This window comes from Nipponia nippon, unplaced genomic scaffold (assembly GCF_047370975.1).
Source record: "Nipponia nippon isolate SJK-2023a ecotype South Korea unplaced genomic scaffold, ASM4737097v1 scaffold_10, whole genome shotgun sequence".
NCBI lineage: Eukaryota > Metazoa > Chordata > Aves > Pelecaniformes > Threskiornithidae > Nipponia > Nipponia nippon.
In genome coordinates, this window is record NW_028262291.1 from 17,462,624 (window position 1) to 17,479,894 (window position 17,271).

Genomic DNA, 17,271 nt, shown 5'->3' on the forward strand with positions numbered 1-17,271 from the left:
GAAACTCTTCTAAGAGGGGTGAAAGCTAATTTTTTACCTGGGGGGCTGCAGAGGAAGGTTCAGCCTGAATCCATAATGCTCATTTTCTTCCGCCTTTAGACAGAAGCCCCTTAAGTTATTTAATTCCTCTTTTTTTGCTTTTTCTGCTCTTTCTTCTAATCTTTAGGAGAAATATAACGAAAAATCAGGGTACTTAATAGAGACTACGTTATGGATTTGTCCAAAATTTAGACTCTATTTAATGTACACTTGTGGTACTCAGAGGAAAATCAAGAACGAAATGTTTCTAGGAGCACCACGGATTCAGTATCTGGCTTCTTGCATTTTCCACTCAAGAAGTAATGTGTGCCACCCCTTCTATCTGGCATGGAAAGCCTCCTCTCTGTGCTGCCTCCAACGTACTGAGGGGAAGATGGGCACTTCCAGCTTCAAAGTCATGCCCACTCTGCCCCTTGGCACGGCAAGCATTGAAACTGGGCAGTAGGAGTCTTTCTTATGGCCTCCTACTCCCTTCTACAAGCCTAAAGAGAAAGTCATGGTTTTGCCACTGTAGTCTCTGACCCATCGATCCACAGGGATCCTAAAGCACTAAGCAAATTCTAGGCAAAAAGATGTAATATGTTTTAAAAAGGGAAAAGAAAGTAAGCAAAAAAACCCATGATAGGAATAGATTGCTGCCTAAAATATCTGCTAGAAAGTAGTGAAAGGCACATAAAACCGCCAGAGAGAGCATGAGTGGGAGCAATTTATATGTGCCTGGCTATCATCCAAGTATCACACAGGATAGTAAAAGACACTAAGGCTGAGCAGAACATCAACAAACCTGGAGGATTTCAGCAGAGACTAAAATGTTTTTCCACCGTAGAGAAAATGCTGTTTTTTTCAAACACTTCGTACAACTGGTAGGGAAGCAGATACAGTGATTTAAAAATATGAGGTGCCAGAGATTTATACTTTGCAGCTGATTTTGAAAACATTAGGCAAAGCACCCTAGATGGTACATGAAACACTAGTAATTTTGGATGGAAATGGCTGTTGAAAGATGAGATTCTTCAAATGAGGAAGCTGAAGAACACATAAGTTCAAGATTTCTAGAAGAAAATACAGATGGAAAATCGAGCAGATCATCAGGTTTTCATTTCATCACTACTTGTTCACTCCCTTAAAAAAAGGCATGCTTTGCCCAAATGGTGCCCATCACAGATGGCAAACTCATGATGCTCCAAGCGTAACATTACAAACTGGTTCTAGTGAAGCCTGCAAAAATACCTCATTCCTCCATCCCCCGCTGCCCAGGTATTGCTTGCTTTCTGAGACAGCTGTGCTGGAAGGACTGTAGGGGAAGACTGCAGACAAACAGCTATCTTCAGAGTCCGAAGGACAACTTTTCCTCTAATAAGAAATGTCTTTTTGCTAATTATTCTAAACCAAATAGGGGATTTTTATAGATATATTTCTTAATTTGTGATTCCAGGCAGGGATTATCAGAGGAAACACAGACTGAAGATATATCTGGAAAATGTGCATTTATGAAACTCTTGCAGTGATGAGCTATTGAACATGACAGTAGATTGGACCGAGATCTGGACAGCCCTTCAAGAGCTGTGCATCTTGGTGATGAAGTACTGGAGAGAAGTGAGACGTGAATATTCTTGCTGGGAAATAAATTCCCAGAGAGAATTGTCTAATTTTTTCTAGGGAACGAGGCTTGGCTGCTGCAGCTGTGGAGTGCAGGAGGCCCACAGAAGCAGAAGCTAATTACTATTGAGCTGAGCCATATGAGATAAAAAGTAAAGACCTTCATCTTACACGTTCCTGCTTATCGGGGTAGGGCTCTAAAGCCACAAAGCTTTTGTGGAGGGAGGTCCAGATAGTGGGTTGTGTTTAATTGTTGTTTAATCAGTTTTGCTTTCCAATAAAGCAAGCCATTTCCCAGGAAGTTCTGCGCCTGTGGAGGGCTTGCTCCAAGACGTGCTGAAGTCAGTGGTAGTTTTTGGCAATCACAGACTTCCAGTGACTTCAGTGGGCTCTGAATCAATCTTGGACTGAATTGTCAATCCCAAATAGTAACATATTCTTTGGCTATTACAAGAGAAGGAGCAGTCTGGGTTTCTGTACATCGCTCTGCTCATGCTTCTTGGGGCTGGATCAGAAAAGATGACATTTGCAAATGAGACGGCAATTGGACGATGAGCCCCCGTCCTCGGTTCTGCCAAAGGGGTGTCTGCTTAAAGTATGAGACATTTTACAGAGACAATTAAAAGCCACCAGACGGAAACTTCTACTGTCATCACAGGCCTCTGATGTAGAAGAATAAGAGGCTTGCTGGTGAATGGCCTTGCTTATTAGCATGCCCAACCTGCTCCTTTTCAGCCAAACACACATCCTGAAATACATCCTTCACTTGTTTGCTGCAGAGATAATTATACCCACTAGAAAAATGTCATTGTGTGCAACACCTTTTTCATTAAACAAGCTTTATGCACTTAGCATGGAGAAGTGTATCATCTCCCCTGAATCATACTTTCAAACACATTTACTTGATTACAAATTAGCTATGATGCCAGAATGAATAAAAGTAAAGCAAACAGAAAAACTGCTGATGTTGCTATAATCTTAACTGCTTTGGACAACTCTGATCCCTCTACTTAAAACAGCAAACATTGCTAATTATGTAGAAAAATAACTCAGACTGATTTGTTTCTTTAAGGAAAAACTAAGTAAGCTCTTTCTAGCTGATTTATGTTTCATTAGAAGCATGATGTTTGGATGATCAGATTCTTTATAGGCAAATAATTTCCTTTGCATTTCATAGTTGTTGGGGAGAGGAGGCAGTGTTTGAAACTCTTCAGAAATTACACACCACAGTTATTCCTAAGTCTTACTGAAATATTGTATGAAAACAAGATTTTTTCATCTGCTGAGATAAGTTTTTTTTTTAAAAAAGATCCAAGGATCATAGATTGAGCACAGATGGAGAGAAGCAGATTTAAACAAGCTTTGAACTTAGCTCTTAGCTATAAAAAAATAATAATAAAAAAGTCCCATCCATGCAGTGCACTGCGGAAAAAAAACCCAAAAAAACCCAAAACCAACTAGTTCTTCACAAAGGCTGGGAGATTAGAGCACAAATCTTAAATGGCAAATCATAAAGAAATGTAGCTATGTTACAGAACAGGTTTTTGCTCTCCCTGAAAAGTCACAGAAGCACAGGACTGCTCGGACACCCCACACAATAGACGAGTGGCGATGACGTAGTTCCTACGAACCACAAGGTCCTCTTAGGTCATGGTTTCAGGAGCAGCAGTTCTCTACAACTGGATATAAAGTGACATGCCAACTTTTATAAAGGTATCAAAGGCATTCCAGGAGGTGCTAGTGAACAAGACAGAAACTGTGCTTGTGATGAGAGAAGAGAATAAAATAATGAGCAATTTATCTATTAAAATGCTCCAGATCTTTACATTATATTCATTTTAAATGCCCTGTAATTTTAAACATTCATAACATTCATGGTACAATTCAGAACATAAAATGTAACAATGAAATTCTTTCCTTGCTTTTTAAAAACAAACAAACAAACAAACAAACAAACAAACAAACCAACCAAAACAAAGAAGCCTGAGTGTCTCCAGGGACATCTGGAGGAGAGTCTCCTTCCTGCACCCCTGTAATGCAGAACTAAACAGCAGCACTCTGGAGACCTATTCCCAAAACTAATTATAGGGATTTACTGGGAAGGGGCAAGGACAGGTGGAATTACAGAGCTGAGGGGAACGCTGCTTTCAGCCATGGATATTCAGGATAGGGAGGAAGCTGAATGATGAAATTAGGAGTTTGGCATAATTTAGGCCGCAAAGACCACAAATTACTAATAACTTATGCCAAGCGCTGCTCCATGATCTGGAGGGATCAAGGTTGATTAACACTGTTTATTAAAGCTGTCTCATCTGCCCTTCATTCTCATTCTCGGAGATTTCAAAAGTAAATATTATTAAGGGTAAAAATCGTAGTCCCTTTGGACGGAATGGTGGTTTATAACTACCTATGTTCTTAACGTGGTTGACCAATTAAACAAATCATTTGTGCTTAATTAAGAGATTTTTTTATCAGCGCAGTGCTCACTCAGCGGTTTGAGGGGGACTGTGCTTATTCTCAATGCAGAAAGCTGAGCGTGAAGCTGCTAAAGAAGAAGAGGAAAACCAGAATGCAAGCTACGCTTGGCTGAACAAAAATGCGATAAAGGAAAATTTCAGCTACTTTTCCAACATTTGGCTCCCAAGTCTGCTATCCTGACTTATCTTGAGTAGCATTCATTCCTGAGGGTGCAGCTTTTTAGCTCAAAGGGAACCAGCTCTTTAAGGCACTTTTTCAAAATAACTGAAGACGACTGGGGAGATCTTCATGTATTTACCCCTCCTGGTGGCCTCTTAATAAGGGGGACCCTAATGCTCTGTAGTACGGCACACGTCTAGGGAAAGAAAACGATGCTTTCTTCATCTGTGCATCCTCGTAAGCGGTGTTGTATAGAATCCCTAATGCATTTGCTATTCAATACTATACTCAGTAATGAGCTAGCTTTATATTTCATAAAAAACCACACAAAAATGTCCTTTTTGTTAACAAAATCATCATCAGGCACACTAATGACTCAGTTGAAGAATAGATAAGAGGCAAAAAATATTCCAGAACTTATGATACCTGATAATGGCAATGATAAGAAGGAAGTTATCAGTATGAAGCGGTACTTAAGAAAACAGCGAGCGTGTTCTGCAAGTGAAGGTGTGGTTATAAATCATGTTTTTCTTTGGTGGGATTCATCCTATCTAAGTACTGTTCTTGAGAATATTTGAGGAAGCTTCAGAGAGCAGCTTCCCTGGCTCCTCTTCTTGCTAAGTCCCTGCACGTTTTGGTATCTCAATATTTCTAAAAGTTAATGCTTTACTTTTGAGGGCCCTGTGGACAGGAACAAATACGATATTAGGAGTGGCTTTCTAGAGAAGCTCAGGGATAGGTATGGGAATCTTCATAGAGGATTTATTTTGAACACTTCTCTGTAACTATAATAGTGGCATGAGAGACCAATAATTTCAGTATTATTAAAGGAAGTTTCTTTCTTCAGGTACATGATTCTTCAAAAATCATGGAAAGAGTCTTCCTTCCATTTACAGTACGCAAGATCCCAGATTCTTGTGAATCCCCTTATCAAAGCTTCTGGCTTCGATTTGTTTATTTCATTGCCAGAGATTAGGCAGCAGTCTTGCTGGAGGTTATATACCCGTCGCTGAGGTGTTTATAGGAGAATGTAATCTGCATGAAGGAAGATTTGTTCTCCAGACTGTCTGTACTTTCTCTTGAGAGTTGGCCAAAGAAGGGAGTATGTGTGTGGTGTCTGGGGGAAGGATAGAGGAAGTGGAGCCAGTGAGAAAACACTTTCTTCTAATAGAAGATTACTCATTGCTAGAAAAATAAAGGCTGAGCTTCTGAGGAACAAAATTAACAGCTTTTGAGGGTTGCATGTCACAAGTCACTTTCTAGTCAATGAAAATATTGTATGAACACTGTAACCACTGTCTTAACTGACAAATAAAATAGATAAAATTGAGACAAAAAGCATCTTTGGAAAGAAAGGCATTTGCTACGCACTGTGTCCTAAAATCAGCTCTCTTGCATAAAGCTATCAGTGCCAATCTCTTCTTCGCTTTGAGATACTAAAAATTGTTCTGTTTTTTCAGTAAACTGAGACTGTTGCTGATCTCATCTTACTCTCTATTTTTATAGTAAAATATTTCTCCTACACTTCTCAAAAGTGTAAAATAAACCCTTATTTTTTGTAGTAGTAACCCTTAAATGACTGCTGATAATTCACCATTAATCAGGGTGTGCCGCTTGTGCTTTCAACAGAGGGTGATGACCTGACACTGGGAAGAAACTTCTGAGTTGTTGCATCAGGGTCAGAGCTCAGAAACAACCAGATTTATAAGGCAGTTGCTGGCTCTGATTCTCCAGAAGTTACCTTGATATCAGTGAACTGCTATTAAAAAGGTCTTGACTTGGCATAGTAAATTCCTAATGTACCATGTAGAGACTCAGTTTTGTCACACATTTTTCTTAATTATGTTGGGAAGTAAAACAAACAGGTAACACCAGCTTGTGGCCATTTGATTACTGACTATAACACTTGTTATAGTAATATATAGTGTGTGTGTGTGTGTGTGTATATATTTTAAAGTAATTTTTGTTTGTTTGAAGAATTTGGTCCTGATTGTACAGCATAAGCTCTAGGGTACCGGATGCTCAAGCTATAGGAAATGGGAGAAATGACAGGGTTGATTTATGCATTCTTTCTTTCCATTCAAATTGGGAAAGCAATTTTGATAAGCAAGTAACTATACTACAGAGAATTATTTTTCCTTTCCAAATGTCCTTTTCCCCAAAGAAAAACATCTTTTTCTAAAAGCTTCCTCAAAGTTTCTGGAAATACCACATCTCTGGTTAACTATTCACTCAGCTCCATTTCTTTCCTGTAGCTTTTCATGGTTCTTAGAAGAGTGTAGATTACAACCATAATGCCATTTTTCAGATTAGACGTCTCCCTTGAATTCTGTTTGAAACGGACAATAGTAAGAGACATGCCCTGACATGTCAAAAACTGAAAAACTGATACGAAAAAGCCACTTCAGTAATATGTATTTAAATAAACAAATAATATGAAATACAGCATATATGTTACCAAACACAGAACATTGGCAGCATGTTTTTATAACTGCCTCTTTTGTGATACTGTCATTTTTCCCCAAATGAAAATGAAGATACAGCCTTCAGGAACAGCAGTAGCTAAAGAAGATGTTATGCTATAAAACAGAAACCTTCACAGCTATCTTTGACTATTTCCAGCCACTTACACACAACTCAGTACATAATCCGTATGTGAATAAATGCTGCAGATCAGCAGCAGGCAAAACTTGAGGTACAGGAGGAACTATTAAATGAGACCTCCAAAGAAACAAGCAGCAACAACAGATGCTGTGCTTATATAAGAGCGCAATTCCTTTAAGATCTTAAAAATTATGAGAAATAAATAGAAATAAAGAGTTACAAGCACACAAGTTGATTTGGTTTTTACATGTCACATTCATAAAATTACCTGGCTATAACTTGCTGCTTGACTAAAGGAAGCAAGGTAAGATGAATATATACCTCTCCTAACAAGGAGGTCGGTAGGACACTGGCAAACGGAAGAACTAAATTATGGGAGAGCGAAATACACTTGGCCATGGACTGTTATAGAGTACAAGACCTCAAAAGGCGGAAAGCTTTTGGGGCAGTGCTTATTTAAGAAGTGGAGAGGATTCAGAAAGGCCTGAGGGTAAAAGAAGTTGGAAAGGGATGACCTAAAATGCTGCTAGTCATGGCAGAAATAAGGACCATGATGGATGTGGCTGGAGGAGATGGTAAGAAGCAGAGACTGGATATGGCTTGCTGCTTGAGAAGAAAGAGCTAAGAACAGTGGCCTCGGCTCAGTGCTTTTATTGCTGCTATTAACAACTTCTTGCAAAAATATTTGGCTTATTTAAAACACCCAAACCGCTGGAAATCAGCTCTTCCTGAGAATCTTTCTTTAGCTCTAGGTGTAGATTTGGGCGACGAAGCCCCTCTGCTTGCTCATCGTTCCCCAAGCTCCCAGGCCAGTCCTGCTGGCCTCACAGTACTGAGTGCATGCCCAGATGTGCACAACACTCACAGATCTATCTGGCATCCACAGGGCTATAGCCAAGCAATTAAAATTTGTGGTTGACTCTTGTTGTATATAAATGAGACAAGACTTAAAACACATGGATATTTTCAAGTTAGGACAGTGTCCAAAATCTACAGTCTTTGGCCCAGCACTGCCTCAGGATACAGCATTTTTTTCTCTAAAATAAATCAAAGGTCAGATATTTATTTTTTTAACCCTTTCCTCTAAACTAACAGAGTATCAGTAGATGAACAAGGGAGCTTGGAATGTTTTTCTCTCCTTGCATGAAGGCAGGAAAGTGAAGTTTAGGGTCTTATCTCTAAATATAACTTTTATCAGAAGCTACTAAAGAAGATAAAATCCCCCTATCCTATTAACTGAATACTCTGGATTTTTCAAGAATTTGCTTATCTTCTTCTACTATAGCCCCACCCTCAGGAAATAATATCTCTTTGACCAGACACAACTGTCTTCCATTTCCATTTAAAAATAAGACACAAGTTGGCAGGAAGAGAGGGACTCTTGCTTTACAAGTGAATCAGTGACACCAAAAGTATGAGAAGTTTATGTATCCACAAAAATCACTGGACATCCATCTAGCACCATCATCATAAACAGTTTCCCAAATTATGCTTAAATTGAAATCCAGCCTTATGGAAGATGTCAAACAGGCCTGAGATAACAAGAAATATAAGGGAAGTATTGATCAAAGAAACCAGGAAAAAAAGCCCCTTATTTTTGTCATTAGTGCATCTTCTATCCAAAGCACTGCGTGAACCTTTGTGTACCTATACAGTAGAACACTGCAGCAGATATGTACTGTTATTGCTAGCACAAAGCAGGGAAAACTGAGGCAGCAAGGTTAATGGCCCACCTTCAGATACGCTAAACATCTTCAACTTGGAAGGAGAAGCTCTAACAAAACCTTGAAAATGTTTTCCCTTGTCCTGGGCAGATCTTCAGATCTCAAAGAAAACTTCAAAGCACTTTTCCGTTTTTTAATGAGACAGAAGATTGGAAAACTGATTGCTTTCCCATTCTCAATCACATTCTCTTTCAGCAAAACATTCCTGTGTTGGGTCCTTCTGATTGAGCACCCTGGCACCTATCCGCAGAGGAAAGAAAGACTCTCTGTTTAGCTAACAGGCACTTATATGTCAGATGCTTCAGTTCCACAGATGTGAAGAAAACTCCCCACGGTACTTGCCTCTGGAGGACTCTTTCTGCTGGTTTAATCACGGCAGTACAGCCTCTGAATATCACTCCATATTTTTGTTGTCAGAAGTCTGGCTATCAGACAACACCTTTCTCCTAGCTGTAGATTCCCGTTTCCAGTGTGGAACAGTGGCATATTTACAACACTTTAGGGTTAAAAAAAAAGTGAAAGACCCAACTAGCATAAAAATATGTCCCAAACTCTTCTCCACAACAAAATAAACCCCAAACCAAACCATCCCCCCCTACCACCCTCACCAATTAAAGAAAACAAAAGTGACTAATCTTGACCTCTCTCCAAAGGGGAATGTTTTGCTTCTTGAATCCTTGGCTCTGGCTCTTGTATGATACTGGGACTATGACTAATAACCTCTTGCCGGAGTACTGCTGATAATTTCACCATTGAGTAGCTGTTCTCGTTCTGGATCATCATAGTACGCACTTAAGTTGCCAAGATTTTATTTTTAAAAAAACAAAGAATAAGGTATACACTCATAATCCCCAGTGTTAGAAATACATTTTTCAGCTTTAACTGTTAGGTTTTGCCTGACAATTTTTCCTCCTTCCTCCAAACTGTTATTTTTCAGATGCCTGCTATGAAACGGTTCCCTTTTTCCTTTCTTTCTCTCAGGCGCTTTTCCTAATTCAAACCAGATTTGAGACTGCTGCTCTTTTTAAAGCAAATATGCCATGTATCACATCGAGTTAGGTCAGCATTGCTTATGTTATGTTTCACACTTCACCCCAATGAGGCATCCATACTGCTTTTCAAAGGGAATAAAGCCAGACTAGGTGCACTGGCTTCTCTGTTTGGAATAGAAAGTGAGACATACCCACAGGTTATGGATCTGATCTTAGGGCACGGCATGAGTAGGGAAGGGCACCACTATCTGCTTTTTGCTTAAGACATTAAAAAAGAAGATGACTTCAACTGTTTTTTCACAAAAATATTTTTGGCCAGTTCCTTTTTTAGCATCCATAATCTACCCATTATTTACAATCTGATAGTTACTCTATGGGCAAAAAAGGACATAAACTCCTTTGTACCTAAAATGAGCTTAAAGAATTAATACCCATACGATGACTTCTGCAGCAATCAAAAATGGAAGGGGAAAAGGAGTGGGGGAGAGAAAGGGAGAGAAGCAATTATAACAACAGTGAGTTTTGAGATTCCCTGAGGGCTGCTGGTAATTAAACCAACGGCAGCATGAATCTCTGTTTGATGTGGTCATGAATTTGTTTTCAAAAGAAATATCTTTAAAAAGATTCTTTCAAGAGAAATTTTTAGCGAACAAGCTCAGCATGAATAATTAGACCAGAAATACTTTGATAAATATTATTATGGAGAAGTCATTTATGGGCCATGGCATTTGAGGGTTAGAAAGCTTGGTGATAAATAAGGTGGCAAGTTTGCACCCATTCTGAACACACAAAACTGGGGTTGTATTCTTGTATGCTTGAGTCTGCTCCTCAGAAAGGAGGCGACCTCTTGTTTTGCCATTGCATTAAGCTTTACAAAGACACAGATGCAAGACAGAAAATTTCAGTGGGAAAGCTCAGTGGAACGAAAGAAAACCACACACAATTCCAAAGGCACTTTTCATTCCCAGGGGCTGCACAGAGATCAGAGGTGAAATTTATTGGTGATAAAAAGTCTGCAAGCCCACTCTACTCCCCCAGCCTTTCCAACCACCATTCACTTCTGCTGAAATCACATCCTCGGAGATATCTCCTTCAGAATACACTAAAAATAAAAATGCTTTCATTTTGTAGAAATGTAAGCACCCAGCAAACCCACTGAAATCCAGAGAAGATGCAGGTGCTCTGCACGCTCTAAAATCAAGTTGTCTTGGACACCCCAACACCACATTTCATTCGTTTACTGATCGCTTCAAAAAGTGGAGGCAGATACAATCAATCACAAGCCAGCAAATAACCAACGAGTGAGCTAGAATGTAATATATTTACCAGTGGAAAACCATGTTTAAAAGGAAAAAAACCTGCTTTTTGGCTGTCATGGTGTTATTCATAAAGGCAAACTAGTAGATCTTATGGATACCAGGAGCAAAACTACAACAAAGGCAACCAACTGCTAATGAAGAAGGGTTTTCAGTCAAATTTCATGGGTCATACAAAGTCATTACCATGCCTGCAGGAGTTCAACAGCTCTGCCAGTTGAATTTGAGGCAAATGAAGTGATTATTTTGTTATGCATTTTGTAGTTTTAGACATTTTTCTTTAAATTCCAAGTTCTGAAGCCAACCAGCTATGCGAGAATACCAGCTTCGATTTCCAGAGTTAGCTTCTAACCAACATTATTGCAGAGGAAACCTTGAAAACAGGTCTTCTGTGTACACCAAGGTCTCAGAAACTAGATTTTAAAGACTCTGATAACTGTTTCCTTTTATTTGCTTAAACACAACTTATGGTTTTAAGCCAATTTCCTAACACTTTGGGGGCTTGACTCATTTTGAAAACTAAGAGACAGATCATTTGGCTGCTGCCGGTAACAAGTTCTGCATGGGTTAACTTTCCAAACTGGTTCCATTGCAGGTTTCCCTCTGGTTTTGAGTCAGTTAAAATATCAAGGCTCTTCTCCATAACATTTTAAGCTATAATGACTTCAAAAGTAAACAAATGTTTCTGATAAAATAACGTGTTTGAAAAATGTAATTGATGAAAATGATAACAAAAAACCTTAGTGCTTTTCTTTGTCAATAACTTCTCCTAGGAATATGGCCAGGCTGGGCATTTATTTGGACTGGTAAACCGTGACTCAAAAAAGTGGATCTATTGGCAGTGTAAGCAACTGCTCAGTGGTGGAAGTAAAAGGCTCACAGTCTTTCCTAGCTGATTAATCATCATGACAGGCTTGAAGACTAAATGATCTGCCCAGCTCTGGATGTTAGATGTGCATCCACCTCTTGTTGTTCTTCTGGTTCATAGGCAGTAGCCTGGATTGTTCATTCTTAAGATAATGATGATGATTACTGTTCAAAACAAAAAGGATTTGGACTTTGTAATTTTATCCTATCATAGAGGAGGCTTCTACACAAGATAACATAGTACATATAGTCTAGACATGATGAAATACTGGAAGATCATTCAGGCAGAGGAGGTGACAGTCTTGCACATAAAGCTTTGTGACATTTCCCTTCTCCGCTCCCACCTCCTACCAGAACTGTCAGCAATTGCACAAAGGAGGAGCATGAATATGTAGCTGGATCTCCCTCCTCAAGCCCCTGCCATTAAGGGCTGCACAAGCCCCTGTTAAATCAATAACAAAATGTAGCTTCTCAGTGACGGGAGGCAGCATCTGTTTCACAGCACAGGGTAACGCTCCACAGCATTTACAGATAGGAACAGAGAGTAGTGATATGACAAAAGCATAGGAGAACATTACGGCAGCAGAAAGAAGCTACCCAACCCTGTCTAAGACAGACAAAGAGTGCTACACGATCGTCAATGGTTGCAGGTGATGAGAGACATCACTTTAATTGCCAGCTAAAGGATGGTCCTCCACAGAGGGACCAGGTTTGTCTTGGGCATCAGTCGGGAAGGACTTCATTGACAGTGGCACTCCGGGAAGGGAACACCAGAGAATCAGCACCCTGCTTTCGGAAGCAAGCTGCAGCCTGCTCCTCCTGGAGATTGATCATTTGTGTTCACAGAAGCCAGACCGTGCTTTACTTGGAAGATCTGAGTATCACTGCACAAACTGGTTTAGCTGCAGGCATTTCTTCTTTTCCCTTTGCATATTTTCCTTGAAAGAGTGAAAGAAGTTACTATGGAGTTATTTATTTTCTTTCTTCTGCTAATCTCTTTTCCTAAGTAGTATCTTTCCCCCCATCCAATAGAGGCAGTAATCCGCTACTCAGTGGAGAAATTAATTCACCCCTAATCATGCAACCTTTGAAAAAAGGTTGTCAGATAGCACCAGGTAAGGACTTTACAGATTAAAATGCTAACATCATTCTGAATTAATTAAGACATTTTCATCCAGTTTCATGGATGGCTTCATGTGATTCAGCTAACAATTTTAGCTCTGACACACCTGCTCTGAAATGGGAACAGAGTTTCATTCAGTCTCAAGCATTACAGTTCCTTTCAGCTATAAGTTGCTTCCTTTTACTTTATAGTAACTGCATTGTTGTTTTATATATTCAGGCAACAGCCTTTTCAAATCAAGAAATAATCTTCTCAAATTATATCTAAGTTTTAAGATAGATGCTGAACAACAGCGGGAATATAAAAATGATAAAAATACCAAGCGCTTCTGTTTTCATTTTTGACCTCCAAGCCTCAAAACGCTTTATGATACCCAGTACTCACAGCTGAGGAAATGGAAACAACAGAAGGTGAAATGACTCCCCTCAAGTCCTGCAGAAAATGATGGCTGAGTCAGAAACAGCACCCACACTGCCTGAAACCCCCACAATAACCACACCAATGCATCTTTCTAGAAGGACATGGACTGTCGTGACGACACAAGTGTCTGACGCTGCCTTTTAAAAGCTGATTTACAGAGAAGGCAGAGGAGGTCTGGTTGCACTTACTCCTCTCTGGCTCAGACAGTACTCGCAGTGTACATGTGCAAGTGAGAAGACCATGTGTGACCAGCTCTGATATGCATTATTTATATAACAGTTCTACTGACTGAAAAACTAATAAATCCACAGCCTGCAGATGATGTGCAGACATACAGACACATCATCACAAATATCACTTTATCTTGATTCTTTGTCTTTTTTTTTTCCCTGCTGTGGCACAACAGAGCATCTAGTACAATAGGAAAATAAGCCTCTGGCGAAAGCAGCAGCTTGTTTAAATCACAGCGTTTCTCCACATACAATTGACACATAGGAATAAGTGTCATTTTCCAGGGAAACCTTTCTATATGAATATTTCACATAGGTCAAACTCTGTCAAACCCGTTTGCGACGCAGTGCTGCAAGGTGCTCAACACTTCCCTTACTCTCTGAGTGCCCTCGACTCCCAGTGAGCTTTTCAGTAAGGAAGATCCATGTATTTGGAAAGAAGTATATGTGAAATACATAGTCTATAACTTTCTGTAATAGTGATTGCACAATACAAGAGGTCAAAATGAGGTTTCTGTCTTTATGTATTTTAACTATGGTCTATTTATAATTCTACAGTTAATTTAGGGCCTGTATGTTCATGCTGGACAAAGAAGCTTGCCATGTGTAGAAAACGACATGAACTCAATCTTTGCAGACAGTCCCAGAGCTTAAAAATGCTTTTGTTAGTACAGTGAACACCTGTACTAATTACGCACTTCACTCACTCGGGGGTCATTGCTCATGGCAAAGGTTTTAAATCAGCCACCCCAGGAGACAGACATCATTATATTTCTAGAGCAGTCATTCTGATGCTGCAAAACTAGGCAACCCTGGAAATATACTCACACTCTGAAGTCTCTAAAGGTGAAAGACTGTATTACCCCACTGCTGGGCACAAGAAGACAGTCTGGAACATTTGAATGAGCAGAGAAAATTAAGAGAGTAATCAGATACTGTTGTTGAAATCTGAAGTTTAGCATTATTTCTAGATTTAAGCATACGTTCTTCTGACTTACATGTAAACAACATTTTTTCCATCTCTCACTGTATACCAATACCTCACCCAGCAAAACCTGTAAGCATGTGAGAAACGTCAAGAAGTTTAGTTTTATCCACTTTGTAATTCATAGGTGCTATTCATGTACCTAAAATCATGCTGGAACTCAAATGCCAAGGTCAGCATTCATTTTTTTCACTGATGTAGTTCCCCAGTTGAAGTCATCTGCAGTTTTCCCCAGACGGTGCTTGCTCACACCTCAGTGCTGGTAGTTCCTTTAGCTTGGTATGCAAAACTTGAAGAATCAATGGTATGTAATTTGAAAACCAGCATTTAACTGGTCAGAGGGGGCAGAGATACCTGCATTTTGTATTCCTCTTCTCCTAATCTGTCAGACTGCATGTAAAATCCATCAGCAGATTTCTCACTGGGAAATCACAGAGCGGAAAGTTACTTTAGGTAGGTGCTTCCTTCAGTTAAATACACTCCAAGGTTTCATGCTGTCCTCAGTATAAAGGACTTTCTACCAAAGGCAAGGAGCACTGACGGCGTGGGCAGGGCTCTTCACCCAGCTGTTTACAGCTGCTCTGCACTGCAGTAACATACAGCAGGGTAAGCAAAAGGGGAAAGGGAGAAGAATTTGTTCAGAAACGGCAAAGAACAGGAGCTAGGGCAGAAAAATAATGGAGCAAGGGCAGAGAAGGGACCTTTGAAGCATTCAGCATTTTCACAACTGCCTCCTAATGTGAATGCTAAGAAGGTTTTCAAGAATGCAAATGACCAAATACACAAATTCTTCATAAGGTGCCTAGGAACTCCAACATTCAAGCTGAAGGCAATGAATCGATTCACTTCCTGTCAAATTATCTCCGAACTCTTCAATTCATACTTCATCTTGTAGTTTACAAGCACACAGTATAAATTTTCATGGACATATAGATGCAAATTTTTTCTACCATTTGTGTGACCCTTTTCAGTCAGATTCATTAGGCAACATCAGAAAAAAAATAATCCCTTGAGCTCTGTGTACCCATTGAACCTCTCTCTCCCCTCCACTGTGACTCAGGAATGGGACATGTTTTGCAACAATGTCTCCTAAACATACAATAGTCCCAGTTCACTTCTCTCTCACCCCAGAGTAAATGAGGAGTAAACTTATTGATGTCAATGGGATTAAGGTAATATAAATGGCCTGAAAGCATGGATCACTGTTAGCAGTCAGAAGAGTACACTCCAAAGGCTTGTGCACTTGCACACAACATATCCCCTATAGTGACAGTATATAGTAAACAGCACATATCACTGCAAAGAACTCATATGACTAAATGGTGCACTGTTTAAAGCAGATCTTTCTTCAGTGCACAGAGACGGCACTTTCTTTAATTTTTTTAAAAACTAAGCCTGTCATGCAAGCCATGCCTTCATTCTTCTATTATTTAAATTTACTAAAACTTCACAACTTCATAGAAAACATACTATAAAAGAAAAAAAAACAAAACAACAAAACCCAAACCAAACAGAAAACACCAAACCTGGCAGCATATATTCAGAGAAGCTATAGTTTTGGAAAAGAAATTGCAAGGTTTTTAGCATACACTGTAAAAGTAATGATAACCAAAAGGTTATCTGAAGTGCAATTTAAAGAAATGTGCTTGCATTGTTTTCAGATAAAACAATCCTGAGGCCATGTGTAAAAGTCCCGAACTGCAGGACAGTAATGAGTTTGTGAATCAGGACTGTAAATTCCCTGTGCTGCGAATGTGGGAGCCATCAGGAGCACACAGGATTGAGTCAGCAGTTACCGAGACACATACATACAGTACAGGCCACTCAAGTCTCCAAACTGCCATTTATCATTTCCTGAGAGAACAGTTTCTTGGCAAGCCTCCTTTAAAAACATTTTTTTTCCAAAACAACCAACCATTCCAGCAGGCTATGAATACCACTATAATTTGGCCTATTTTTCATATCAAGTAGACTATGGGCTCCGGTTTTCAGTTAATTAAAGAAACCTTCTTTTCAGATTTCCAAACGTCATTTGCACTAGGGTAGATCCCACAATGAGCCAGCTCTAAAACAGTGCCAGTCACAGACCGAACCGTATGGAGATGGAGAGTAAAAAACCACACATAAATAAAACCAGGGTTTGAAGTTGCAAAGCCCAGCTTACATAATGCCAAATTCAGTCACCCTGCCAAACTGTTAACTTTCGCATCCGATGAAAATAGCTGTCTTGGGCTCGACTGTATTTCGTACTCCCGAATGTGTAATGGCTCAGAGCTGTCAGAATTTAAACTCCATCTGTTGTCATTATTATTGTTGTTGTTATTATTGTTATTGCTACTACACACTAATAGCACTTAGGGGCCTTGTCTGAGATCAGAGCCCTGATGGGCTACGAGTTGTCCGCACACACAGAGAGAAACAGCCCTTGCCTTGAAAAATGCATGATCTAAATAGATGAGATAAAAAAAGGGGTGGGACAAAGATCGTATTTTCATTCCTGTTTTATACATATGGAACTGAGATACGGAGGGATTAAATGTCTTGCCTGTGCTCACACAAAAAATATCTGGGGCAAAAGCTAGGAATCGAACCAAAGTTTTCAAGTTCAAATCAACTTCGTCTTCCTTCATTAACCCTATGCTTACTAACTACGAGACTGTACTCAAATCTGTATTTATAAGCTGAGACATCAGAGCCATGTTCAGTCTTTGGGCATACAGGGCCTAAGCACAGGA

The 17,271-nt window shown here is 39.7% G+C and overlaps 1 protein-coding gene across 4 annotated transcripts in view; it reads right to left on the reverse strand.

Moving 5' to 3' along the window:
• Positions 1-17,271, reverse strand: part of KCNQ1 (potassium voltage-gated channel subfamily Q member 1) — a 369,368-nt gene that overhangs the window by 2,776 nt on the left and 349,321 nt on the right. The window lies entirely within an intron of this gene.